At 46.8% G+C, this 26,184-nt stretch overlaps 1 protein-coding gene and 1 pseudogene across 1 annotated transcript in view; one reads left to right on the top strand and one right to left on the bottom strand.

The window, feature by feature from the left end:
* Positions 1–1,332: 1,332 nt before the first annotated feature.
* On the bottom strand, positions 1,333–1,912 carry LOC148121979 (sphingolipid delta(4)-desaturase DES1 pseudogene; annotated as a pseudogene).
* A 14,905-nt stretch (positions 1,913–16,817) lies between these two features.
* The window catches only part of LOC148121980 (epoxide hydrolase 1), a 29,678-nt gene continuing 20,311 nt past the window's right edge, over positions 16,818–26,184 (top strand). The window contains exon 1 of the mRNA XM_087906073.1: positions 16,818–16,940. The gene's annotated coding sequence lies outside the window, so the exon portion shown is untranslated. The remainder of the gene's footprint in view (positions 16,941–26,184) is intronic.

Genomic DNA, 26,184 nt, shown 5'->3' on the forward strand with positions numbered 1-26,184 from the left:
CATCCCTCACTATCTCAACATGTATTCCCCAGAGTTGTCACTCTATAAACCAGAAAACACTTTGTAAAATAGTATATTATACAAGTCTGTGCAAGAAAAAACATGGTATTCCATACCAGGCACATATATAGTAGTACTGCAAGTTGATGTCTACCCATTTTTCAGAACATTTATGCAGGATTTCATAGTTCTAATGAACAAATCAACTCGCTCCAAGTAATTCTGCACTGAGGTTTCACATTGCAGTAATAGCATTTCATGAACCATTCCACCCGTCTCAGCAAAGCCGTGTGACCATGTGACTGTGTGACCATGGGACAGTGAAGAATCCTCCTCACCCTGAGATTGCTGCTGCTCACTTCACAGGAGGATTTGTTTCCTAGTTCCGAGTTTGTGGCGTTTGAATGAAAATGGCCCCCTTGGCAAGAATTAGGAGGTGTGGCCTTATTGGAGGAGGTAAGTCACTGGGGTTGGCTTTGAGATTTCCAAAGCCCTTGCCTGGTCCAGTCTCATTCACCACCATCCTGCATGCCTGCTGCCATGGTCCCTGCCATGAGGATCACAGGTTGACCCTCTGGAACTATGAGCAAGCCCCTAATGAAATGCTTTCTTTCCTAAGCTGCCTTGGTCATGGCGTCTCCTCACTGCACTAGAATGGATGCTGAGAGGCCTAACCAGAGTTGTTTACTGGACAACAGACTTTACACAGTTCCCAGGACTTCTGGACCTTAAATGTCACCACTAAGCTTCAGGATCTAAAAGCTGTACCCTTAGTAAGCACCAGCCTGCTGGGCATTAGATGTATATTACACTTAGATTTTCATTTTAATGAGCAGCTTTGGTTGATAAAATATACTAGCTTTCTTTTAAAAAACAATTAAGTGAAGACTAATTTGGATTATACAACTATTAGGAATGAAAATATTTACAAAATCTTTCACTTACCAGGGGCAGATTTTTTCCAGGAACGTTGGGGAAGTCATGGTGTTCATTATGATAGCCCATATTGAAGGTCAGCAGATTCAGAGGCCCATAATATGAGCATGTCTTGTGTCCCTTTAAGAACATGTAATATTCAGCTATAAAATGCCCAGAAATTGGGTGCAAACCTAGGCCAAGCAGGGAGGTTGCCAACATGTAGACTAGAGATTTTTTTTCTTTTTTTTAAACTTTATTTAACTTTATTTGATGTGCATTGGTACAATGATGTCACATCCTCTTGAACTGGAGCTACAGACAGCTGCAAGCTGCCATGTGGGTGCTGGGAATTGAACCCGGGTCCTCTGGAGGAGCAGTCAGTGCTCTTAACCACTGAGCCATCTCACCAGCCCCCTAGACTAGAGATTTAATTCCAAAAGCATAGTAAACTATAATGTCAAAAATGATCTGGGTCATGATATTGATGATTTCCAGACAAGTAATTGGTTTGGGATTGATGAATAGGGGTCTAAAAGCATAAAAGAGCGGCTGAAGGACAACCCAGACATGCTTCCTGAAGGTGGTGCAGAAGAACCAGCCCTCAAAATTGGTAGGAACATCCACATCAATACCATCAGCTCCGAGGTATCGATGATGGTCCATGTGATACATTTTATAGGAAATTGAATATGGAATCCCAAAAGGGAGGTTAGCAAATATTCCAAACCAGCGGTTCCACAGCGCCCTGTAGTGGCCAAAGGGGAAATTGTGGGAAATCTCATGGATTCCCCAGAGTCACTGAGTGGTTAATGGAGCTACCAAAATAGGACCAAAATATGACCCATTTCCAGTCCAAGTCTTCCACCAAGTAAAGTGAAATCAGCTGGACAAGAAATATCATGGATATAATCCAGATTAGGTTGGGGTCAGGTTTCACCAAGGATTTTATCTCTGGATATTTTGCAGTAGGAACAGAACATACAACAAGAATCATAAATGAAGATTAGTGCAATTGCAATCATAATCTATCAGGTTTCCATGAACAGTGAAGCAATCATACTTGGAGGAGTTGGGGAGATGGCTCCGTGGGTAAGTACAGCTGCTGTGTAAGCGTGAGGACCTGATTCAGTTTCCAGTGCTGAGGAAAGAACAGGCATGGCTTACCGTGCCTGTAACCCTGACACTGGCGGAATGGAGATGGGAAGATCCCCAGGGCTTGCTGCTGGCCCCCAGCCTAGCTCAGGTTCAGCAAGAGACCCTGTCTCAAGGACAAAGAGAGCGATAGAGCAGGACACTCAATGGCGTCCTCTGGACCCAGGGCACACGAGTGCTGTGAACCCCACACACATGTGCACATACACCATACACACATACCATACACACATAGACCACACAAGAAATTATAGTGATGTTAGCTCATTAATTACACTTTTTAAAATCATAATATTCCCATTAATGAAGGTTTAATCAAATATTTATATGCTCTTGGGAAACAATATTTTGATAACAAGTGCTAATGTGCTGTAACAAAACAATATGAGAATTTATTGAAAATCTGGAATGTCCATATCTTTTCTTCTTCCTCACCCACCTAACAATGTATTGCAATGTAACTATAGCTGTTCTTGAACTCAGTGTAGACCAGGTTGGCCTCAAACTCACAGAGGTCTGCCTACCTCTGCCTCCTGAGTGCTGGGATTAAAGGTGTGCACCACTACACCCAGCTAGAAAGCCCATATCTTTTACATTATGTGTCCTAACTATGCTTTGACAGAGCTCAGAATCATTACATTACTAACACGTGTGACAAAAGAGAGGTCTACTTTTTGTTTTGGTTTTTGTTTTGAGGCAGGGTTTCTCTGTGTAGCTTTGGAGCCTGTCCTGGCTCTCACTCTGTAGTTCAAGGCTGACCTGGAGCTCAGGGATTCGCACGCCTCTGCCTCCCGAGCGTTGGGATTAAAGGTGATAAGTTCATTTTAAGGTGTTCTAAAATATGAAACATTTCTTTATGGTTCTCAAGGACAACTCAACTCATCACAAATAATTTGTACTGAATTTTCAATTAGTAGTAATAGTTAAAACACTACAATAATAGCTCGAGGGCCTGCATAATCAGATGAGCCTTTCCATGACACGGTGGCAGAGCTGCTAATTATCAACATGTAGACTCACAAGTGGGACACCTTCCTTTAAGCAAGCACAACTGTTAAGTAAAACCGCGCCGAAGACCCAATGGTAAAGCCACAAAACTCAGGAGAAAACATTGAGGTGAACCTTCACGACCTCTGTGATTTCTTACATATCCTTCTTAAAGGTATTGGTGCAAAAAAGGGAGGAAAGTAGACTGTATTAAAATCTCTTATTCTGGAGCAGAGACTGTGCTAGGGACGTAAAATAAAGAAATAAATTTAAAATAAAAAATAAAACAATCTTTTCTTCTGCAAATGATGCTATTGAAAAAATCAAGACTATTCAAAACCCAGGGAGTCACATCTGGAAATGGCCTATTCGATAGAGAATTTTACATAGAATAAATAAGAAACTTTTAAAACGTGTACAAATAAGTAATAATCCAATTTAAAGACTGTAAAATGTCTAAACAGGTATTTCTCGAAGAACACATATGTGATGGCTAGTCTTGGTTGTCAACTTGGCTAACTCTGGGCACACCTGTAATGGATTTTTCTTGGTTGGATTATTTGAGTTAGAAGATCCATCCGAAATCTGAGCCAAGCTTTCTGGTAGCAGCCCACATAAAAGGACATGGAAGGTTGATGTTCATGGCCTGTGTTGCCACCAGAGGCCACAAGGCCTGGGGTCTAGTCAGCCACCAGAGATCACGTTGGTGTCCAAGGGCCTTGCTGCCACCTGGGCCATACTGATGAGGGTGGCCTGCACTGACTCCAGGCCATGGTGATGTCCAGGCCTGATCTGTTGCCGAGGGCCATGTCTGAGTCCGTGGTCCTACTGTAGCCTGGTCTGTGTTGATCTCTGTGGCCCATGTTACCAGAGGGTGCCATACGAACCATCTGTGTTGAAATCTGAGGCCAGGGCAGAGTTGGCACCTGTTGTTGGCTGTTTTTATTTCTTCGCTCTTTTGGGGGCCCTCCACACAGCTCCCAAATAAATACACAGAGACTTATGATTTCTTGTGAATGCCCAGCCTGAGCTTGACTTGTTTCTAGACAGCTTCTCTTAAATTATCCTCTCTACCTTTTGCCTCTGGGCTTTTATCTTTCTCTATTCTATACGCCATTGTTTCCTTCTTACTCCATTACTGGTTATGCAGTTGGATGGCTGACCCCTGGTGTCCTCTTCTCCTCCTTTTCTTGCTCCTCCTTCCTCTCTTCCCAGATTTCTCCTCTTTATTCTTTCTGTCTGCCAGCCCTGTCTATCTTTTCTCTTGCCTCACTATTGGATGCTTAGTTCTTTACTAGACCACTCAGGCGTTTTAGACAGGCAAGGTAATACAGCTTCAGAGAGTTAAACAAACACAACATAAAAGAATATAACACATTGTTGCATCATTAAAGTATTCCACACTATAAATTTGAAATTAATATTCTACAACAGGCCCCTCCCTTAGCTGGCCCTGTCCCTTACTGGCCACTGCAGCAGAAGAGCTGGCACTGACCCTCAAGGGAGAGCTGCCCCACACCTCACCAAGGGGTGGGAGAGCAGGCTCAATAGCATAGGCATAGAAGAGTAGGCTCTACCCCTCACCCAGTGTCCCAGGCTGATCAAATCAGCTTCCACCCAGACCGACATCCAGGGCTTTGAGTTGGCCCACCCCAACATCTACCTATCTATGACTTGCCGGAGTGTGTGAAGGGGCTGGTCCTGCAGAACCATAGTGGCAGGATCTTCATGACTTGGGCCAACAGCAGGATACCCGAGAGGAGTCTCAGTGAGGGTCCAGGATCGATGGTATACCAGAATCCTGTTGCACGAGTTTTAATTTGTCTTAATATCACATACCACACCCTGCCTCATTGGCCTAGCATCTCTTCGTGCACGGCTGGGTTGGCAGGTACTTGAACTGCCTGTCTGAGATCCGCTGCCCACACTTCTTTGGCAAACCTGAACCACAGGACCTGGAGCCTGTACCGTGGCTATATTCCCAGCTCTCCACCTGGCCCCTGCCCTTCCAGACAGACATCTTGGATCTTTCCTCGAATCTCAGAGTCAGGGTTGTGTGAACCTGCTGTGCTTTCTGTAAGCTCTGCAGAGAGTCCAGGGGCTGCAGCTTCTATTCATTATCACCAATACTGGGGTGGATTTGTACGTGATGCGGTCACCATGTTCTTGTAAACAAATAACCTGTACCCATCCTCCTGTAAAGCACCCCAATAAATATACTGGATCACTAAGAGAGACATGTAGAGTTGTTTCTTTTCTGTCATTGATGCCTTAAGTGGGGTGATCTCCAGGAAAAGTCACACAATAGATTGTCAATGTCTTTTTTCTTTTTTTTTTTTTAATGGTCATTTCAAAATGATTCAACTGAAACTAATGATGGCATGGAGAAGGATTGGCCTATAAGAAGCTTGTTAAAATTTACTTATAGAAGGGAAATTCCTGTGAACATTCTTTATTTGTTTCAACCAAACCTAACCCCGATAATTTTTGTTCTGTATTTTTGGACATACATAATAAGTGATTATTTCCCAATAAATGGCTTTTCTTTACTTCTTTCAAAATGAGTGCTCTTCCAGAGAACCTGACTTTATTGCCAGCTCCCGTCTGGTGACTCACCATTCATAACTCCAGTTCTAGAAAAAAGGAAGACCCCAAAGCTACCGAGGTACAGCCTACACATTTGACAAAGAAGAATGGGAAATGCCTCTGGTGTGGTATCATACCTGCTTGATTCCTGACGGCAGCAGTGCCACAAGGTGGTGTCAGACGATTAGAAAAGAAAGTGCTGTTCTGGAAGGATGGATAACTCTGTTGTCTACAGTGGAGTAGTGGCATGAGTTCTCTGGTGCAGAGGACCTTGGCAAAACCTCCGAGGAAAATGTCTAATGGTGTCTTTATCACCCAAAACCTAAAAATGCCACGTCCTTGTGGAATCTTGTGTGACCTGGAGATTTCCAGGTCAGTTTGAAGGCTCATCTTAAAATGTGGACACAGGTCGAGGGAGTAAGACACAAAGAGACAGATTATGGTGGTTTGGATGAGACGTCCCCCACACTCCCAGCCATGTGACACCTTGATCACCAGTTGGTGGCCCTATTTGGGGAGGTGTGCTCTTGTTAGAGGAAGTATGCTATCAGGGCTGTTGTGGAATGTCTGTCCACTGTGTGAAGATGTGTTGCTGTGACTGGTGTAATAAAAAAACTGAACGACCAATAGCTAGGCAGGAGAGATAGAAAGGATTTCTGGGCAGAGAGAGGAAGAGAAAACAATCAACACATGTGGAAGAAGCCAACAGAACAAATCAGACATATGGACAGAGGAAAGATAACCAAACCATGTGATAGGACGTAGATTAGTAGAAATGGGTTAATTAAGTTATAAGAGCTAGTTAGAAAAAAGCTTAAGCTAAGACCAAGCTTTTATTATTAATAATAAGTCTCTGTGGCTGGGTGGTGGTGGTACACACCTTTATTCCCAGCACTCAGGAAGCAGAGGCAGGTGGATCTCTGTGAGTTTGAGGCCAGCTTGGTCTGCAGAGCAAGTTCCAGGACAGGCTCCAAAGCCATAGAGAAACCCTGTCTCAAGAAACAAAAAAAAAAAAGGTCTTTGTGTTGTTATTTGGCAGCTGGCAGTACAGAGAAAGACTCACTACAGGGGGCAAGCTTTTAGGTTTCAAAAGCCATTTGCCATTTTGAATTCACTCTCTCTGTTTGCTGTTTGTAGCTCAAGATGCAACCCCTCACCTCATAGCTTCTGGCTCCAGTCACCAAGACTGCCTGCTGCCACACTTTCCCAGGGCCGTGGTGATGGACTCTAACCCTCTGGAACAGTAAGCCCCAAATATACTCTTCCTTCTCTAAGCTGCCTTGGACATGGTGCTTATCACAGCAGCCGAAAAGTAACTAAGACAATTAACGCATGAAAGGACTCAGCAGATAGGCTGGAAATCCCTCCCCACCAGGGATGCTCGTAAGGGGCAGAGCTTGCACAAGAGCAGGAGCTATGGGGAGAAGGCAAGTGCTGGGTGCATGACCTTGCTGTATGAAGGGTCGCCATGCTCACCCTGGGTCACATCTTTGCTTCAGACCTATCCTGGCTCTCTAGCCAACTTCCATTCTGGAAAATGCCTTTCTCCTTAAAACACAGTCTCTATTTCTATCACTACCCATGTATCCATGGTCCAGTTCTTTATTCCTGTCCCAAGATCCTGGAAATCTCAGCAGGTGCCCTCTGTACTCAGATCTGTGCCTATAACAGGCAAAGTTTAAGAATAAGACCCTCATGAAACTCAAAAGCTGATGGGGGGGGGGTGTCTCTTAAATAAGAGGTAATTGGATTCTTGTGATGCTAGGAAGAGGACCAAGATAACCGACTGAGGCTGGGCGCAGGGGCAGGAGGGCAAAGCATGAATGAAGATGTGATCATGAAACCCATTTCTCTGTGGCTAATTCTACGCAGAGACTTTGCCTCTGACAGACAACCCAGGGCTTTGCATGTGCTGGGTGAGAAGTCTACCACCGAGTTATGTCCCCATTGTCTCTATTATCTCTGATATTCTCCTCTCTCTGTCTGCCCCCACTTTTGTCTTTTCCTAATGGGGTTCTCAGCATGCTGCCCAGGCCAGCCTTGACTCCTGAGTTCATGTAAGCCTCCTACCACTGTTTCAATGTTACCTAACACCACAGGCTTGTGTCATTGAACCATTTAGTATTTTTTAATTTTGGTTTAATATTTACATGGTTTAATATTTATTTTTATCTTGTTTTAATGCCATATCTTTACTGTGTATGTTTCCCTCAAACAGTCAAACCTTCTGCTTCAGGATCCCAAATAGCTGGGAATGTAGGAATGCAACACCATAGTTAGTTCATTTAATATTTGTAATTAAGAACACAGAGAACTGTTGGGAGACCAATAGTCTTTGCAATTCATTTACATATTTGTGTTTCAGAGGATGGATGTAGACAGATTTTTCTTTAACTGCCAGGTCACAAAAAAAAACAACATGGAGACTTATTATTGATTATAAAAGCTCAGTCTTAATATAGACTTGTTCCTAACTAGTTCTTATAAGTTAATCTTTTAATCTACATTCTTACACATGGCTTGGCTACCTTTATTCTGTACTGCCCATCCTGCTTCCTCTGCCCTGGCTGGTGACTCCACCTTTCTTCTTCCCAGAGTTCTCTTTGTTCAGAAGCTCCGCCTATATCTCCTGCCTAGCTATTGGCCATTAAGCTTTTTATTAAACCAATCACAGTGACACATCTTTACACAGTGTAAAGGAATACTCCACAACAGATAGGTAGCCATTTTGGGGTGCCCTGAAACAGCAATCTCCAAGCCCCTACCACAGTCTTCTGCTTCCTCTATTCTGGGTGGTGTATGTTTGAAAACACCCAGCGCTCTAGCCCCATTCCTTCTTCCAGGTCAAGATAAACATGAGGTTCAGTCAAGACAAATGTAACCTGGAAGGAGATGGTTAGAGCCTCTATTGGAATAAATTTCCTTCCTAATTTAAGGAAAGGTCTATTACGAATTGAGTATGAAATGCCCACTGCAGGCTAGAGTTCTGAGTGCTTGCTTTCTAGTTGAGGAGATGGTGGAAACTTTATGGATTAAATTTATGACATTCATAGTTTAAAGTTTTATTTTGACACCAAAGGATCATCAATTAAATCTTCAACTAAATTTTTTTAAAAAAAATATATATATTTTCTTTCTTTTTTGGAAAATAGATTTTTTCTTTTCTTTTTTATTTTATTAAGCTACACATTTTTCTCTGCTCCTGTCCCTTCCTCTCCCCTCCCCTTCAATCCTCTCCCATGGTTCCCATGCTCCCAGTTTACTCATGAGATCTTGTCTTTTTCTACTTCCTATGTACATTAGATCCATGTATGTCTTTCTTAGGGTCCTCATTGTTGTCTGGGTTCTCTGGGATTGTGATATATAGGCTGCTTTTTTATTTATGTCTAAAAGCCACTTATGAGTGAGTACACATATTTGTCTTTCTGGGTCTGGGTTACCTCATTCAATATGATATTTTCTAGATCTATCTACTTGCCCGCAAATTTCAAGATGTCATTATTTTTTCTGCTGCATAGTATTCCATTGTGTAAATGTACCACAATTTTCCTTATTCATTCTTTGGTCAAGGGGCATTTAGGTTGTTTCCAGGTTCTGGCTATGGCAAACAATGCTGCTATGAATATAGTTGAACATAGTTGAGCACATGTCCTTGTGGTATCATTGAGCATCCTTTGGGTATATACCCAAAAGCTGGATCTTGAGGAAGGTTGTTTCCTTATTGGTGCAGGAGAATTATCTGTATTCTGTCAATCATGTATTTTAATAAAACGCTGATTGGCCAGGCAGGAAGTATAGGCGGGTCAACCAGACAGGAAGTAGAGGCGGGACAATGAGAATAGGATAAGGCTAGGGAGGAGAAAGCTCCCTCAGCCACTCCTGTCCAGACCACCTAAGAGGCAAGATGTAAGCTGCCCAGCTGAGAAAGGTACGGAGCCATTATGGCTAACATAGATGAGAATAATGGGTTAAGATAAGTCATAAGAACTAATAAGTAGCCAGAGCTAAGGGCCAATCAGTTTATAATGTTATGGAGTCCTGTGTGTGATTTTCTCTGTTGCTTGCCGGCTGTTGGGGTACTAGGAGGGACAGAAACCCCAACAAGCCGGCCCTCATGTAACACCTTATTTTCTGAGAAATCGCCACACTGATATCCAAAGGGGCTGTACCAGCTTGCACTCCCACCAGCAATGCAGGAGTGTTCCCTTTTCCCCACAACCTCTCCAGCATAAGTTGTCATCAGTGTTTTTGATCTTGGCCATTCTTACAGGTGTAAGATGGAATCTCAGAGTTTTTTGATTTGCATTTCTCTGATGACTAAGGATGTTGAACATTTCCTTAAGTGTCTTTCTGCCATTTTCGATTTCTCTGTTGAGAGTTCTCTGTTTAGGTCTGTACTTCATTTTTTTTTTTATTGGATTATTTGTTCTTCTGGTGACCAATTTCTTTGAGTTCTCTGTATATTTTGGAGATCAGTCCTCTGTCTGATGTGGGGTTGGTCAAGATCTTTTCCAATTCTGTAGGCTGCTGTTTTGTCTTGGTGACTGTGTCAAAAGGCTGGTTTTTTACTCCTCTTTTTTATAGTAAGCATTAGGCCATAACAAAGAAATCTTTACAATCTTGAGGTGAAACTTAAACACAAAATGCCCTTCTTTGCAATTTCCATTAACAGAGTTTTTCAGTTAAACTAGTGTTTGTATTTAGTCCACTGTTTTCCCCTGGCATTCCTCGATAGTGTTTGCCAAGGCTCTGCCCCTCCCCTGGCACTGCCAGTTTTACATAGCAGGGAAGGGTGAGGGACAACATAAGACCACAAAGTCAGAAGTCACGTACGTCCCATCATTTAAAAGTTACCTCAGCTCACATCAGTTTCTGTTCATGAGTGGTCAGGGTGGTTATCTAAAAGCTGACTCAGTTTGCAGAGCTGAAAAGCGACCCTAAGTCTGCAGAGGGCATCAGTCTCACAAATAGAGCTATGGGTTGTAAAGTGGAGTAACCCAACTTTTTTTTTTTTTTTTTTTTTTTTTTTTGGTTTTTCGAGACAGGGTTTCTCTGTAGCTTTGAAGCCTGCCCTGGAACTAACCCTTGTAGACCAGGCTGGTCTCGAACTCACAGAGATCCTCCTGCCTCTGCCTCCTGTGTGCTGGGATTAAAGGTGTGTGTCACCACCGCCCTACTGAGTAACCCACTCTTAATAGTTAATAGCTAATCCTTAAGCTGCTGAGAAAGCTGCTGACAGTCTGCTCTCATTCTCCTAGACTTACAACTTTATATTTCTTTATTTTTACATTTTTATTTTTGGAATCTACATTTTTATATTCTTATTCCTGGAATCCCATAGGAAAGGCCCCTTAAGCTCTGCTTACAGAGTCTTTGGCCTACACTTAACAACTCTGCCACATCCCTCCAAGAAACCAGCTTTAAAGCTTAAAACTGCTCGGTCAAGGCTTAATCATAAGAAACAACTGCATTTTTTGAAACCAGCTTTCCTTATTAGTTGCTTCTCTCCAGGCTACGATGAAACTGCTCACTGAAGGGAGGAAAGATTATTTGGGGGTGTGGTTTAAGGGATGCAGGCTGAAGCCGGACATGGTGGTGCACACAGGCTCCCTGCACTTGGGAGGCAGAGGCAGGCAGATATCTGTGAGTTTGAGCTCCAGGATAGCTAGGACTACACAGAGAAACCCTGTCAAGGGTGCAGTTCATAAAGTCAGGTCAGGCATGGCCGTTGGAGTGGACTCGTGCTGTGACAGTGGACTTTGCCCAGATCTGAGCTCAGAAAGCAAAGAGAGACCAGGAGTCAAGGCCAGGCTAGGAACCTTTAGTGACCCACTGTATTCGATTTGGCTTCACTTCCCAGAGGCTCCCACAATCTCTTAGAACACCACCATCAGCTGAGGGCCAAACATTCAACACAGGAACCTATGGTGGACAATTTACATCCACAACCATAGCAGGAGCCCACGGCTCAAATGGGGGCTTCCTTCCAGGACACCTCATCAGCCGGACTACTGCGTGCAGGTCTCTAACCGCAGGGAGCAGCAAGGGGCAGCATCCTCCCTAGTCTATTTCTTGTATTCACCTATCCTGGTAAAATCAGAGGCTTTCCGTCCCTTCCATTATGATAACCTGTGACCCAATGGGACCCATATGCTCTGCTTGGAGCTTCAGTCTGTAGTAGAGTTCCAGGGTGAGTAGGCGTCTTACCCTGGATTGTACAATTTAAAGTTAGTTAATGGAGAAATTTTATTAACACTAGCGCTTGAAAATGGTATACCAAACACCGAAAGGGAAGCCAGAAAAAGTGCAGTGTATCATCCTATGGTAGGGTATGGATGGATCAGAGACTGGGGCCAGGACTCAGGTGAGGGCTGAGCTGCAGCTGGGGATGGAAGGCCAGAGCCGGGTAGAGTCTGGCTCACCAGCCTCTGCCAGTGGTAGCTCTACCTCCATAGCCAAAAGTGGCTGGGTCAGAATCCATGTGGAGTGGTTCCTGAAGAGTCATAGACTCCAGACGATGATGGGACTCAACCGTGAATGGTAGAGGTACATCCCTAGGAGGTCTAAGGTCATAACTGGTAACTCTCTGAGCTGGCATAGGGAGATTGTCTGCAGATCTAGGGAGAATAGCATACGCTACCTCCTCTGTGACTGCGGGAGGCAGATGGACCTCTCTGGCGGCTGAGTGTGATGCCACAGCTGGGACAGGGCCTCGCTTGCTGTTTCTGCTGCTGGTGTGTGTATCTGCCTACAGGGTGAATGCAAGGCCTGCCTTCCCAGAAGGAGGTGTTGCTCTCTGAGCATGTGTAGGCAGAGCCTCTTCAAAACGACAGCACAAAGGCAACGTGATGCCACACATGAAACTGTCTCTCTTGACTACTTCTAGCTCAGGTTTACCTCCAAAATAATGAAGGTGGCTCTCTCTCAGCTGTTAAGCTCTGATCCCCACCTGAAGGTGGCGCTCTCTCAGTTGTTAAGCTCTGATCCCCACCTGAAGGTGGCGCTCTCTCAGCTGACATGGTCTGATCCCTTAGCTGGAGGTAGCTCTCTTTTAGCTGATGTGGGCTGAATTGTTTAGCCATGGAGAAAGAAACTGTATCATTTGCAGACTAATGGAAACGGAGATCATTATGTTCAGCAAATCAAGATAAACATGTATGGTATGTATCCTCTCATGTGAAGTAAAAGAGAAAGAGAGACATGAAGGAAGGGTTATTGTTACTGTTAGGCACCAAGGAAGGGAGATAGGTATAGATAATGGGAGAATTATAACCAAAGTACTTTTTATATATGATTGAAAATGTCATGATGAAACCCATTGTAATGCAAATTAGCACACATTAATAAAAACATTAAAAAAACCATGATTGGTGCCACATGTCTGGAATCCCAATATTCAGGAGAATGAGGCAGGAGGATTACAACTTGGAGGTCAACCTGACCTTGAGACTCTGTCTTTAAAAAGGAAAGGAAAGGAAAGCAATGGATATGAGAAAATACGGTGGGACAGGTTTTTACTGTACTCCATTTGTCTGTTGTTTAGTTAGGGTTCTGGGGTGCATGAGTACATGCAATACTCCATAGAGTCGGCCTGGTCAGGATCCCCTTAAATACCTAAAACTAATTAAGAACACTAAGACATTTTTTTCTTTTTGTATTTTTGAGACAGGGTCTTTCTATGTAGTCCTGGCTGTCCTGGAACTCACTAGGTCACCAGACTTCCCTTGAACTCACAGAGATCCACCTACCTCTGTCTCCCAAGGGCTAGAATTCCATTTTAGGGACTGCATACACCTGGCTAAGGCACTTTTCTGATTAGCAGCATATCGAAGGTTATTATATTAACTTATAGAAAGAACATAGCATTATTTCACATTTTTTGCCAATCTTTTAATGTCTGGCTTAAGAGGAGAGAGATGCATTCCGTATCTATCAATGTTTTCGGTCTGTTATGAAAACTACCATGGACAAAGCTATGAAATAAAACCTTGTTTTGTCCACCATCCAATTGGGAAATGAAGTATTTTCATGACAGTTTCACACAGGCATTGCATTTTTTATCCAAATTGTCAACCACACCTTTCTCAAGTCTGGCATGTGTGTAAACGTAGGGTTTTATCACCAGATGTGTGAATTGACAACATGCCTGCTCCAAGGTTAGGCAGAAGGTTTTCATTGTAGATATGCAGGGGAGTACAGCCAGAGGCATATGGAAGAGTCCAGAACAGAGAGAGAAAGCAGTAGGCAAGACATGGCCAGCAGACTGGACTTGGCCATGAGAAGAGAGGGAGGGAGGTGGGAAAGAGTCTAACAAGAGAGAGGGAACCAAGAGAGAGGGAACCAAGAGAGAAGGAGCCAAGAGAGCTCAGGGCTGAAATAGCAGAGTTATAAGGGAATGAGAGGCTGGGGGAGGGAAGCCCATGAGCTGGAGAAGTTTCAGGTCGGGAGTGGGGTGAGAGGAGCTGAGAAGAGTCAGGACGTCAATACAGACTCTCTAACAGGTACCTGTGGTACTGAGGGAGCCCGGAGGCCAGCATGCACTCCCGTGTGCTCACAGACATCAGAGTTAGCCCTCAGCTCCAAGTTTCTTCTGGACCTGAGTGTGCGTGAGTCAGCTTTCCCTTCCACTCACAAGAGCTTGAAGTAATCAGCTTATGAAGAAAGCAGGTTTGTTCTGATTTGGAATTTTAGAAGTCTCAGAGTTTGATTTGTTGGCCTTGCTTTGGGCCTGTGGTGACACAGCATGGCCGGAGCACAAACTGGAGAAAAAATGCTCAACTCATAGCCAGGGAATTGGGGCGGTGGGGATGAGAGGGTGGGGGTCCCATGATTCCCTTCAGGAGCATGGCCTGCCGACCTCTCACTAGGTCCCACCTCTTACACAGTTTCCATGCCCCCTGATAGCACCTGCATAGTAACAGAGCCTCCACCACAGCAAAGAGAGGGTGCTTAAGATCCAGGCGGAGGCTCCTGGGTATTCTAAAGCACGTCGGGGAGAAACAGCCTTGTCCTTTCTTTTCCAAACATAATCTATTCTAGCTGTGACACGGTATCCATTCTCCCCCTCACTGAGTTTTGGGATGGCTTTTGAGCAAACTCACAGGAAATCTGTCTGAACTTCTCCCTGCTCTGATGAACTCTCTGTCTCACATGTTTGTTAACCTTCTTCGTGTAAACTAGACTTTGAAGCCTCTTGCACCACATTAGAGTTCATGGCCTGTGGGTGACAGGCAAGAGGGAGTCAAGGCTACCTCTCTGCCTTGGTTTTATTTGTTTTCAACTGTAACTTTATTCAGATGTCGTGCAGATATCATAGAATACACTCCGTTTCTTTATTTGTTCATTTTTACCATGCTGAGGATCCAATCTAGGACCTTCTGCTTGCCAAGCAAGTGTTCTATTACAGAGCTACACCCAGCCCCTAAGTTTATCCAACACTACAGGTTTAGTGGTGTCCTAGTTGGATTTTGTTTTCTTTTGTCAAATTGACACAAGCTGGAGTTATCTGAGAAGAGGGAACCACAGTGGAGAAAAATGCCTCTAGAAGATTGGCCTGTAGGCCAGCCTGTGGGGCATTTTATTAATTAGCAATTGATGTGGGAGGGCCCAGCCCACCAGGAGTGAGGCCACCTCTGAGCACATGGTCTTTAGGAAAGCAGGCTGAGCAAGCCAGGAAGAGCAATCCATTAACAGTGGCCTCCGTTTCAGCTCCTGCCTCTAGGTTCTTGCCTTGTATTCCTACCCCGACTTCCCTCAGTGATGGAGTGGGACCAAAGAGCTGTAAGCTGAAACCGACCCCTCGCTCCACAAGCTGTCTTGGGTCATAGTGCTTTATCCCAGCAATAGGAACCCTAACTAAGACAAGTGGGTTCAGTAAATTCTCAAGACAGTACGGCCATCACCTGCTGCTAGTGCTGGAAGCTTTTCTTTTTCTTTGCTTTTAAAGACAGGGTTTCTCTGAGTAGCCCAGGCTATCCTGAAACTCACTCTGTAGATCAGGCTGGCCTTGAACTCACAGACATCCACCTGCCTCTGCCTCCCGAGTGCTGGGATTAAAGGCGTGCACCACCACAGTTCGGTGAGTTAGAATGTTTTCATCCTCACTGGGTTAAGAATCATAAATGTGCCCGCTTTGGTGATTGGCAAGAGACAGAGCTCCTATGGGAGCAATCTGGAGGGAGGCTCGGGGGCTTGCCTGGATTGTGCACTTTGGAGGAGGCCCGCAGGTGTGAGAGGGTATATTGTTGGATGCTATAGAGCTGAAGTACCAGGAGATTCCATGTTTGGATAGAGAATTGACAACCTACTCTCCAGGGTTTCCACGGCGGTGGGAAGGAGTTGAATCTGTTCAGTGGAAGGACACCGCCCCTCAGTTAGAATGGAGAAGGTTTGGGCCATGGTGAGCAGTGCAGAAGGCTGGAGCCAAGGGTGAGAGGTGAAAATTAAGAACCCTGCCCTCAAATGTGTGCAGAGGGGTAAACCTTAACCTCCTAGCAGGCCCCAGCAGGCCCCGCTAGGCCCTCCCTCGCAGTGGTGTCCCTGGTCATCCTGTCAGTGTGCTGACTGAAGCACGTAGAGGCTATTGGCTAGTCTTAGGAGCGCAACAGAGGTGACAGCGGGGGTCTGGGAAGGCTGGCCAGTGGAGAGCAGGTTAGCCCCAAGGGTGCCAGGAACTGTGGTTGGCATTTCTGCTTGGGCACCTTTGCCTCCTTCCTCGAGGTGCTGGCCTTTGCATGGCATCCCTGTCTCTTGGGCTGTAGACTAGCACACTTCACAGTGTGTGCTTAAAGACAAACAAGGTTTTTTTTGTGTGTGTTTATATCCACACTTCATTCTTTAGTTTATTTACTTGTATTTTCTCTGTGGTTCGAGAACTAATCTCAGGGCCTTGTTCATGCATGACAAGCACCCGACCCCCAAGCTTATCCCCAGACCTTGGTTTTGTTTTTAAACTTTGTTCACGTACCAATTCATTTATAAAATAATTACAACTACTCGCTAGAAAGGTGAGCGAAAGGGTGGGAGAAAGGCTGTCATACCTGGCCAGCTCGGCTTTTGAGTTTAGATTCCACAGGCTGCAGACTACCTGGCAAGGTGAAACCTTTGCTTGGTGCTCAGCAAGCCTTGGCCGCCTAGGCAACTCGGGGGTGGAGCCGAGAGAAGGGTGGGGCTAGTGGGGGCGGGGCTAACGGGCTGCTGGGGTCCCCGCAGCTCGAGTCCCGCAGACTTGCAAGAGGAGTTGGGGAGTGGAGGGACTGCACACCTGCGGCCGCTGGAGCGTGAGCCCGATCCTAACCGTAAGCTCCGGGGACAGCGGTGGCACCCCAGCCTGAGAGTGTTTAGGGCTGCGTTTAGCTCCTGCAGTTAAATGCGCTTCCCCCATCCCAAGGCTGATCCCCCGGCGTGCTCTAGGCCAAGCCTCCTCGTCCTGCGTGCGACGCCTCATTCCTCCCACCCCTTCCCTGGGCCGTCCGGTGCGCTTCGGAAGCAAGGGGTGGATGTTAGGCCTGACAGCGCCGCTCCTTAGCCCTCTCTGTCCCCTACAGGTGCAGGTTTGTCCATTCGGCTCCAGGCTCGGGGCTTGTCCAGGCACCTGCCCTGACCCTGGTGGCGGAGGGCGCTAGCGCTACAGGGACCCTTTAACGTCTCCACTCCGCATCTTCCGCTGTTTAAACTTCCAGCGGCCCAAAGCGGGGTTCGCCTTGCCCACGCTGGGTTGGCAGGATCGGGCGGGAGGTGGAAGCATCGGGTACCTATGCATGCAGTTCACCCGAGACTAAGACCGCGCCTTTGCTAGCTTTCTGCCGCTGCTGGCGAGAACTGTTGAGTTAGACTTTGAGGGTGTTTTGCTTGCTTCTCTGCCTCTGAATTCGGCCCTCTGAATTCGGCGTGATCTTTTTTTTTTTTTTCTTTTAAAGCCACAGTGCTCCAGAGGATAACATTGTTAGTGTGATAGTGGCTTCCTTCCTCAAGTGGAGCCTTTCACTGGCTGTGCCAGGTCTGACGTAGCAGAAGATGAAGGAGGGGGGAAAAAGCATGGGCGTGTTCAGCAAACAGTTTCCATTCCCAAATACCCACACGAGGAGGGCCACGTGATGGCTGCCTGTGTCCCTGTTGAAGTGTCTCCAATGGGGCTCTGCCTAGGGACCCAACCGGCTGTTCACATACCGCCCTACACCCTGGGAATGGCAGGGGGCGTGCTCTTATGGGACGAGCTTTTGGACAGACAACAAGCACAATCCAACCCAGCACCACAAAATAAACAAGTATATATTTATACATTTTAAATTGTATTAGAAAATGATGTGTGCTGTGGAAAACAGAAAAGTATTAAAAAGAAAAAAGGATTGTTGAGTGGAAATCGAAGGCCTCACAGAGGCAACATTTCAACGCTCCTGAAGAGATAGGAAGTCATTTTATGTGTGGGCGGGGTGCTGCGCTAGACTGAGGGAAGAACGCACAGGTCCTGAGGCAGGAGTGTATGCCTCGTGTGGATGACTTTTATGTCCATTTGCAGTCTGAGAGGAGTGACCATTGTCAAAGAGAAGGCCCCGAGCTTTCTGCCGTCCCGATTCCAAGAAAACAAGATTTTCCCCAGGCTCTTAACTGCTCAGAAAGTCGCCTGTGGGAGCTTCAGCACCTTTCTAATGCTCCATGTTGTCTGGTGTGACTGCGCCTGCCTTTGGGCTGTGCCTAACACCCCCTGGCTGCCACAGAAGTACGGGGTGAGCAGAGCGAGGGACTTTTAGTGAAAGTTGGGTAAGTGTGCACCTCCACCAGACCCCTGGGGTGCCCATTTTCTGCCTAGTGCCCAAGTGGTGCCTACAAAAAGCCCCTGTCACTATGAACAACATCCTATCTGTTCTCCCATTACAGAGGTGTTGGGGCATGCCCAGGCATAGCTCCTACCTACCTGGTGCCAACACTCCCCCGCTCCCAGTATTCTGGCCCAGGCTCAAGAATTTGAAGGGCAGAAGCTATCCAAATTCCATTTCTTGATTCTTGTTCTGAGACCTGAAAACATGGGAACCCAGCCTGGTTGTAGAGGATGGGGGACAAAAGAAGTCAAGGACCAGATCAGAGACAAGAGGGCCACTACTCAGTCCCACTGGACTTCTTGGGTCACCTGCAGGTGGCCATCAGGCCGAGCAAGTGATGTCGCAGAGTCTTCAGTGGGCTATGTTGATAATCTTGGGAAAGGTCCCCAAGAGGAAACCAACCTCTGCTCAGAACCTTCTATCCGGCATGACGGTGCCCAGTGAAGTGGGGAAACTGGGTCCCCATCCTCCATCACGTAATCAATTACACCAACTGGGTCAGAGAAGCACTTGCCCTGCTACCAGAATTTCTGGGCTTTCTTGAGGGACATCAGAGTTCCTGCTTTCTCAGCAGAGGGCAACTGTCGTCACTCTCAGAGTGGCCTGCATGCCCTGCCACCATCACAGGGCTGGAGTGGCATCTTCTCTCATGGCCCAATGCCTGCCTTCCCTTTGCTGCCTCTGGTCACCCCCACTTCCCCGGAGAGCCAAGCCACAGCACAGCCACACCCTGTGTGCTCTTCCAAGGCCTGGGGAGCTCACTGTAGGGGGAAAGTGTTGTTCCAGCTGTGTTATTGAAAAGGCTGTACAGAAAATTCTCTAGCTGGCCTGCCAACAAGCAAGAAGCCTCATTACCAAGTAAGAAGCAGGGGTCTCTGCTGCCTTTAGCGTTGGAGAGACTGGTGAGCAGAGATGCAGTGTGGATGTCTCTTTGGCACTTACTGGTTAAGTTATTAGGAGAAAACTTCCTCCCTGAATTTTCAGTGCTCTTGAAAACAGAGGGAAATCCCCTTTATTTCTTAGGTTATTGTATTGCATGAGGTGATAATGCCAAAGTCTGGCTGTCGGCTGCTACGAGGACACACACAGCTCAGCACTGTGTCCTGCCCTCTCCCTCCTTCCAGGGTATATTAAGATCTCTGTTGCCCTTGGCCTATCACTCGGTTCTCCCTGTCCCAAAGGGGCCAGGGCGATCTCTGTCCTTCGATGGTACTAGGATGGCGGTGTTGTCTCCAGAGGAAGACGCCATAGAACAACGGTGGTGCCTGTCACATAGGACAACTGTGAGACCCGTCTCATAGTATAATGGTGGTACCTGTCTGTGTGTGAGTCCCATTTCAAGAAACAGTCCCACCTAGTTTCTTGGTTGAGTTTTGAAGTCAACCATATTTACATTAAATATGTCTTAGCATACCTATTTTTATCTAAACTTTTATTTAGTAACTGAGAGTATAAAGTGATTTATGGGATTCATTGTACACCTGTTTGTCGATAAGAAAGGAGTATTGACTTTTTAAAGCAGGCCAAAAAAAGGTCAAAGAAGTTCTTACTGTATGTCACAAGGAAGTGGAGACACATGGTTAGACTGTTAAGTATGGCTTGGTCTTACTGTGAGGGTTTCTCTCAGGATTATAGCTCCTTGCAGGCAGTTTGAAAATTCTTAGCAAGAGACTTAGCCAGATCCTGGGGGTGAGGGGCTCCTTTATCTCTCAGTGTCCCCTTATTTTCCCTGTCTTTCTACTGCAATGTCACAGTCCACGCTCTCGGTGAACTTCCTCTAGACCGTGCGTGCCTGAGCACGTGAGCTTTCCTGCCGTGGACACACTTGCCTGGCTATAGCCTGGCTGGCTGCAGTTTGCACTGTGACCTGGGAAAGCTATGGGGTGCCACAGTCATGGGTAGGGGGTCCCAGTGCCTCCATGGGCCATCAGAGAGTCACAGGTGAGGAGCAACCTGTATAAAGAGGACGTGGCTGCTCCAGAGTCTGGGTGAGCAGAAGGTTTCTATTGTAGATGAGAGGGGCAGGAAAGTCAGAGGCATCCTGAGGAATTCAGAGCAGGGAGAGAAAGTAGTCAGCTGAACGTGGCCAGCAGACTGGACCTGGCCATGAGAGGAGAGAAAGGGAGCGAGAGAGGAAGACAAAGAGAATCAGCAGAGGAGGACACTGAGTGTCAGACCGAGAGAGAGAGAGAGAGAGAAAGAGAGAGAGAGAGAGAGAGAGAGAGAGAGAGAGAGAGAGAGAGAGAAAGAGAGCAAGCACACAAATACAAATGCTCTCTGGCAAAGCAGAAATAGGGTTGTAAGGTCAATGAGTAACTGCGGGGGAGGGAACCCACTGGAGACAGTTAGCATAGGGGAGGGGTGAGAAGAGCCAGCTGCCAGCATGAACTCTGAAATGTTTAACAGGTACTGGTGATAGTGAGCGAGCCTGGAGACCAGCATGGGTTTTGGCATGCGAATAGGTACCAGAGAGGGCCATTTGTCCCTTGGGGAACAGGCTTCACTAGTTCCTGAGGAAGCTGGCCTTTATCTAACCCCCAGGATTTGAACCTGACACAGCTATTGGCTTGTCTTCTGGCCACCCTACCCAGAGCTGGCTCTCCTGCAGAAGGAGTGACCGTGACTGTTTGGAAGGCTGGCTCTTAGGTAGTACCAGACAGTTCCAGAACCAAACCCAAACTCCTTCCTGGCAAACGGGGTTGGTGTCTGAAGTAGAAGTGTAGCTATGGTCTCATGCTGATGTGCTGGTGAGAAAGATTTAGAAATATACTTATACCCCTCCCTGAGCTATCAGATGGGCTACAGACTGCCATCTCATTTGCATTTTGTGTTGATTTCTTTCTTTACTTAAGTGGACATATGTCAGAAGAATAGATTTAGGGACAGAGAATCCTGCAGGCCCAAAATAAGTGAATTCTTTCCTCTTTGAAAAACAGGAGGCTCTTTAAGACTTGCATATTCTTTAGCCAAGACTTGAAATTAAAATCCATCTCCAGAACAAAGAGCAGAGGCAGCCTACGTTCCCTTGGCCCTGGGAGAGGACAAGTGGGCTTGTCTCACTGTCAGATCCAAACTCCTGGTGGTTAGACAAAAGTCAGCGTTCCTCAGGAACTTGTGAAGCCTGTTCCCCTCTACCAAGGGAGCAGTTCCCTCACCACTGCAGAAGGAACAAACAGCAATCTGTGGTGTCTATCAGCACACCAAAGTGCATACTCCAGGCTCCCTCCTATCACAAGTGCCTAGCTCTTCTCACCTCCTCCATGACCATAAACTTCTCCCCTTCCCGGGTCTCCCTCACTACGGCTGTTCATCCTTAGAGCCCTGCTATTTTGGTGATGTGGACTCTTGGTCTCTTTGTCTTTATCTCTTATTCCACCACTATCCCCCCCAAAACACACATACACACACATACACACACACATACATACATACACACACATACACACACACACACACACATACACACACACACACACACACACACACACACACACACACACCTCTCCCGCTCTCTCTGCTCCATTCCTGCTTCTGTCATGGCTAGGTCCAGTCTGCTGGCCATGCCCAATCTACTACTTTCTCTCTCTTCTATGGATTCTTCCAGATGTTCTGGTCCTTCTCTCCCTCACATCTGCAATAAAAACCTTCCCCTTACGCATGCCCTGGAGGAGACATGTCATCAGCATATCTACTCACCGGTGCACTTACCTATGGTTTGCCATTGTTTCATGGCTTTCTATAAGGTGTTCGATGATATTGTGTGGAGAAACTTAGAGACCCCTCACTTGTCTAAATTGTAAGCAAATCCGCTTTCCTTGGACAGTGTGTTTCTTAAACCGTTTTAAAATATAAAGAATTCAGACCCCAGGTTTCTGGACCTGAGTGCCTGAGGGTAACAAGGCAGTTTAGGGGAACTGGTCTCCCCTGCCCACTGAGTGTGGGGTGCTTTCCCCCACTTGCAGCTTGCCTGTTTCTAGCAGACCCACCGCCCCACCAGCTTGCCCCTCTGAGAAAACAGAACCACCTAGAAAAATGGAGGCCTCCAGTCCAGTGAGGGGAGGTGACTGTTCTCTTCTCACTGTGCACCCCATCATGGAGGCCACCCAGCCCTTGTCAGCCCTGCCCTCTGAGAGACCATACTTCAGGAGATGATGCCCTGTTGGGGTGGGGCATCTTAACTCAGAAGTGACCTTGGCATCTTAACAACAGAGGTGACCTTGGGATTTTTTTTCTTTCCTATAGACAGAAGTTTTTGTCCTGCCTGGTCCCACAGTCAGTCCCAAAGAAGCAGAGTTTGGCCCATTAGCTCAGGCTTATTATTAACTAGCTCTTATAACTTAAATAACCCACAATTCTTGTCTTTGTTTAACCACATGGCTTGGTGCCTTTTCTCAGTGAGGCATTCTCGTTGCTTCCTCTGCATCTGGCTGGTGACTAACTCTGCCTTTCCTCTTCCCAGAATTCTCTTAGTCTGGTCACCCTGCCTATACTTCCTGCCTGACTACTGGCAGATCAGCGTTTTATTAAACTAATATGAGTGACAGATCTTTACGGTGTACAAGAGCATTATTCCTCAGCACTTTCCAGTACTGAGAATTGAACCCAAGGCCTCACAAATGCCAGACAAGTGCTCTACCATTGAGCCACACCCAACTCCCTTGGCAGATGCTTTAACTCCTTACTCATAGACCTTGGAGACTTTTGATTCTCTTTTTGCAACCTAGGCATTGCTATACGCAAATTCAATACTCTCCCAGCCTAAAATGAAACAATCCAGGGAACAGTGCTGAGAGGCTGGCCAGGCCTCAGGGGGCTCTGCAGGAAGTTCACCCTGTACCCAAGTAGCCAGGAAGGAGGACTGGATTGTGCAGAAGGCCCAGGCTCCAGGCAATCTGGTTGCCTGCAGTGAGGAAGCTTCCAGACCATGAGGTTACAATCACTGAGGAAAATCACATGAGGATGGGGTGTGGTGGGAAGGAAGGCAATGGTATGTATGCTGGATGGTCCACACCTGCTGTCTTGGCACGGACATCAGCCATCCCAGCGCCACAGCAGCCATGAAATACACTTCCTCCTTAAAGAGGGTGAGCCAGGCTCCTCAGGCATCTAAGCCAGTGGAAAATGTGACCGCTCCTATTTTAGTTGGCAGAGCTGGAGCTGGAAGAGAGCTCTGGTGAAACTCCCAAGCTTTAGCACGTTGACCTGACAATGTCCTTATGTTGTTAGAGGACTTTAGAAGCTGTGTGACAGCGCTGGGGGAAATAAGTGAAAACAGAGCAGGGTAGCAGTTTAGTGATAGAGTATGTGCCTGTGTGAGTGAGGCCCTGCGGCCACCCTAGCACTGGGGAAATTATTATTATTATTATTAGTAGTAGTAGTAGTAGTAGTTTTTTTTTTAAGATAGGTTTTCTCTGTGTAGCCCTGGCTTTTCTGGAACACTTGTTCTGTAGACCAGGCTGGCCTCGAACTCAGATCCATCTGCCTTTGCCTCCTGAGTGCTGGGATTAAAGATGTCCGCCTGGCAGGGGAAAAAGAACAACATTTTTTAGAGGAGTATGTTTGTCTGAGAACTCAGAAAATGGAGTCGAGGCCACAGTTAATGAGATCTCAAAAACATCTACAATGGAACTTTTGCTTGAGACTAAATAAAATAAAACTTCCTAACTAATTAGCGGCCTAATTGCCCAACCTCCTTAGACTTAAGGCTTATAAACACAGGGTTGAACCAATAATCTCACGTGGCTTTTCCGTGCTGGAAGTACTCACCCGCTCTCCGAAGCCATTCAGGGCCCGCCCGCTCACCCGTGTGCTCCCAGCCCTCCCCAGCCAGCCCCTCTGTGGCAGTGGTCAAATTGAGGCCTGGACAAGGACAATCTCTCTCCTTAGGGACAGGGGCAGCACTGAGGGCCTGGCCTCCAGCTGGGCTGGCCCTGGGCCGTGGGGTGCTTCAGCAGAGCACACTTTGGGATCCTAAATTTTCCACCCACCTCTGCTGAACCCAACGCCATTCCCTTCTTTCTCTCTTCCTCATTTGCCTTCAAAAACACTCCAGCCTTCTCCTGGTGGTCGACTCTGATCTGTTTTCCTCAGCTCAGCTCCAAGGCTGTGCTCTGAGAGAAACAAGACATTAGGCCCAATACAGAGCTCACACCACTGCGGAACCACCAAAGCACAGCCACAGTGGCCCTGAGGGAGAAGAGACTGGTCGTTAGCCATCTGTATGGTCTGAGGAGGTCTCTGCTTGTCCATCACTACACCCTGACAGGAATGTCTCTGTGTGTGGTAGGCTGACTGAAATGCAGGAGGGACCAAATGCTTCCTTTGGTCTCCCCAGGAAGGGAGATGAGATCGCAGGGCTGGTTTGGCCGAGAGGAGGCCTCACCTCCCTCTCCTCTGGCCTGACATCTGTGGGTAGCAGGTACATGGTTTCCCCAGATCTCCTCTGCCCTCTTAATTCCCAAGCCAAAGTGTGGTGGCCCCAAGAGGAGCTTCCAGGAGCCCACGCCATGACCAAGAACTCTTGCAAGCCTCTCTGAGGGAGCACTCCCCATGCCCAGTCAGACCCAGGGCCTACTGCCAGCACTGGCAGGGCTGTACTCTTGGTCAGCCTTGACTCTGGAATGCTCCTCCTCCACCACCCCCATCCCCCCAGTATCCAGGCCTGTAGTTTACCTTGCAAAGAGCAGATCTGCTGAGTCACTATTAGTTTGTACTTGTGGGTGACTTCAGGGAGCATGTCTGAGCACTTGCTAGGTCACAGAGTGCTGACTTCTCTCCAAGAGCAGTTGGCAGCCCAAACCCTGGGACTCGCCGTGAGAACCCTTTAGCACCAACACTGCACCATGCTTTGAATAATCCTCAGTCCTTCAAGCATCCAAACTAGACCGAGAGATAAGCTGTATGCTATTGCTTAGGGAGAATTTAAAATCCTTTCCATTCAAAACTTCTGTTGTCTACATTATCCAGAGATTTTTTTTTTTTTTATTTCATTCAGTCGGTATTGGATGAATAAGCATTCCGTAGGTAGGTGCCAAGGTCTGAGCGTTCAGAAGGGGTCTGAAGAAGCCTACACCAACAGAAGTGAAGGAGTTGGCAGTAAGTGGCCACCTCAGAGTCTGGGACCACAGAGATGGCTGAACACAAGAACTAAACAAAGATGGTTGGAGTGTGTGGTCCAACTGCAGGCAACAGGGAGAGGTGGGTCATCAGACCAGACCACACGGGCCTTGAAGGACACATTAAGCAGTTTTTCTTTGTCTGGAATCATGGGAAGTTCCTCGAGGGTGTGTGTGTGTGTGTGTGTGTGTGTGTGTGTGTGTGTGTGTGTGTGAGAGAGAGAGAGAGAGAGAGAGAGAGAGAGAGAGAGAGAGAGAGAGAGTTAAGTTTGAATAAGAGGCATGCGATGTGGTAGGCAGAGATTGAGGTGGTCAGGGGCCTTGCAGCAGTGCTGGGGAGATCCTGCAGGTGCCTGGGCTGGACGTGATGGCAGAGGTAGACTTGATAGCTATCCTTTGGAAGAAAAGTTGTGGAGCTTACAGATATATCAGTGGAATAAGGGAATGCCAGGGAATCTGTGTTTGGGAACCTGACGGTGGCTGGTGGATAGAGGCATGGGAGTAGAAGCCCCAGAAGATGAAAAGCTCAGGGGCACTGGATGACAGTTCCAAGCCACTTGTGTTGGAGATTGGGAGACACCTGAGAAAGCAAGATGGTAGGCAGGTAT

This window comes from Myodes glareolus, chromosome 5 (genome assembly GCF_982192425.1).
Source record: "Myodes glareolus chromosome 5, mMyoGla1.1, whole genome shotgun sequence".
Lineage (NCBI taxonomy): Eukaryota > Metazoa > Chordata > Mammalia > Rodentia > Cricetidae > Myodes > Myodes glareolus.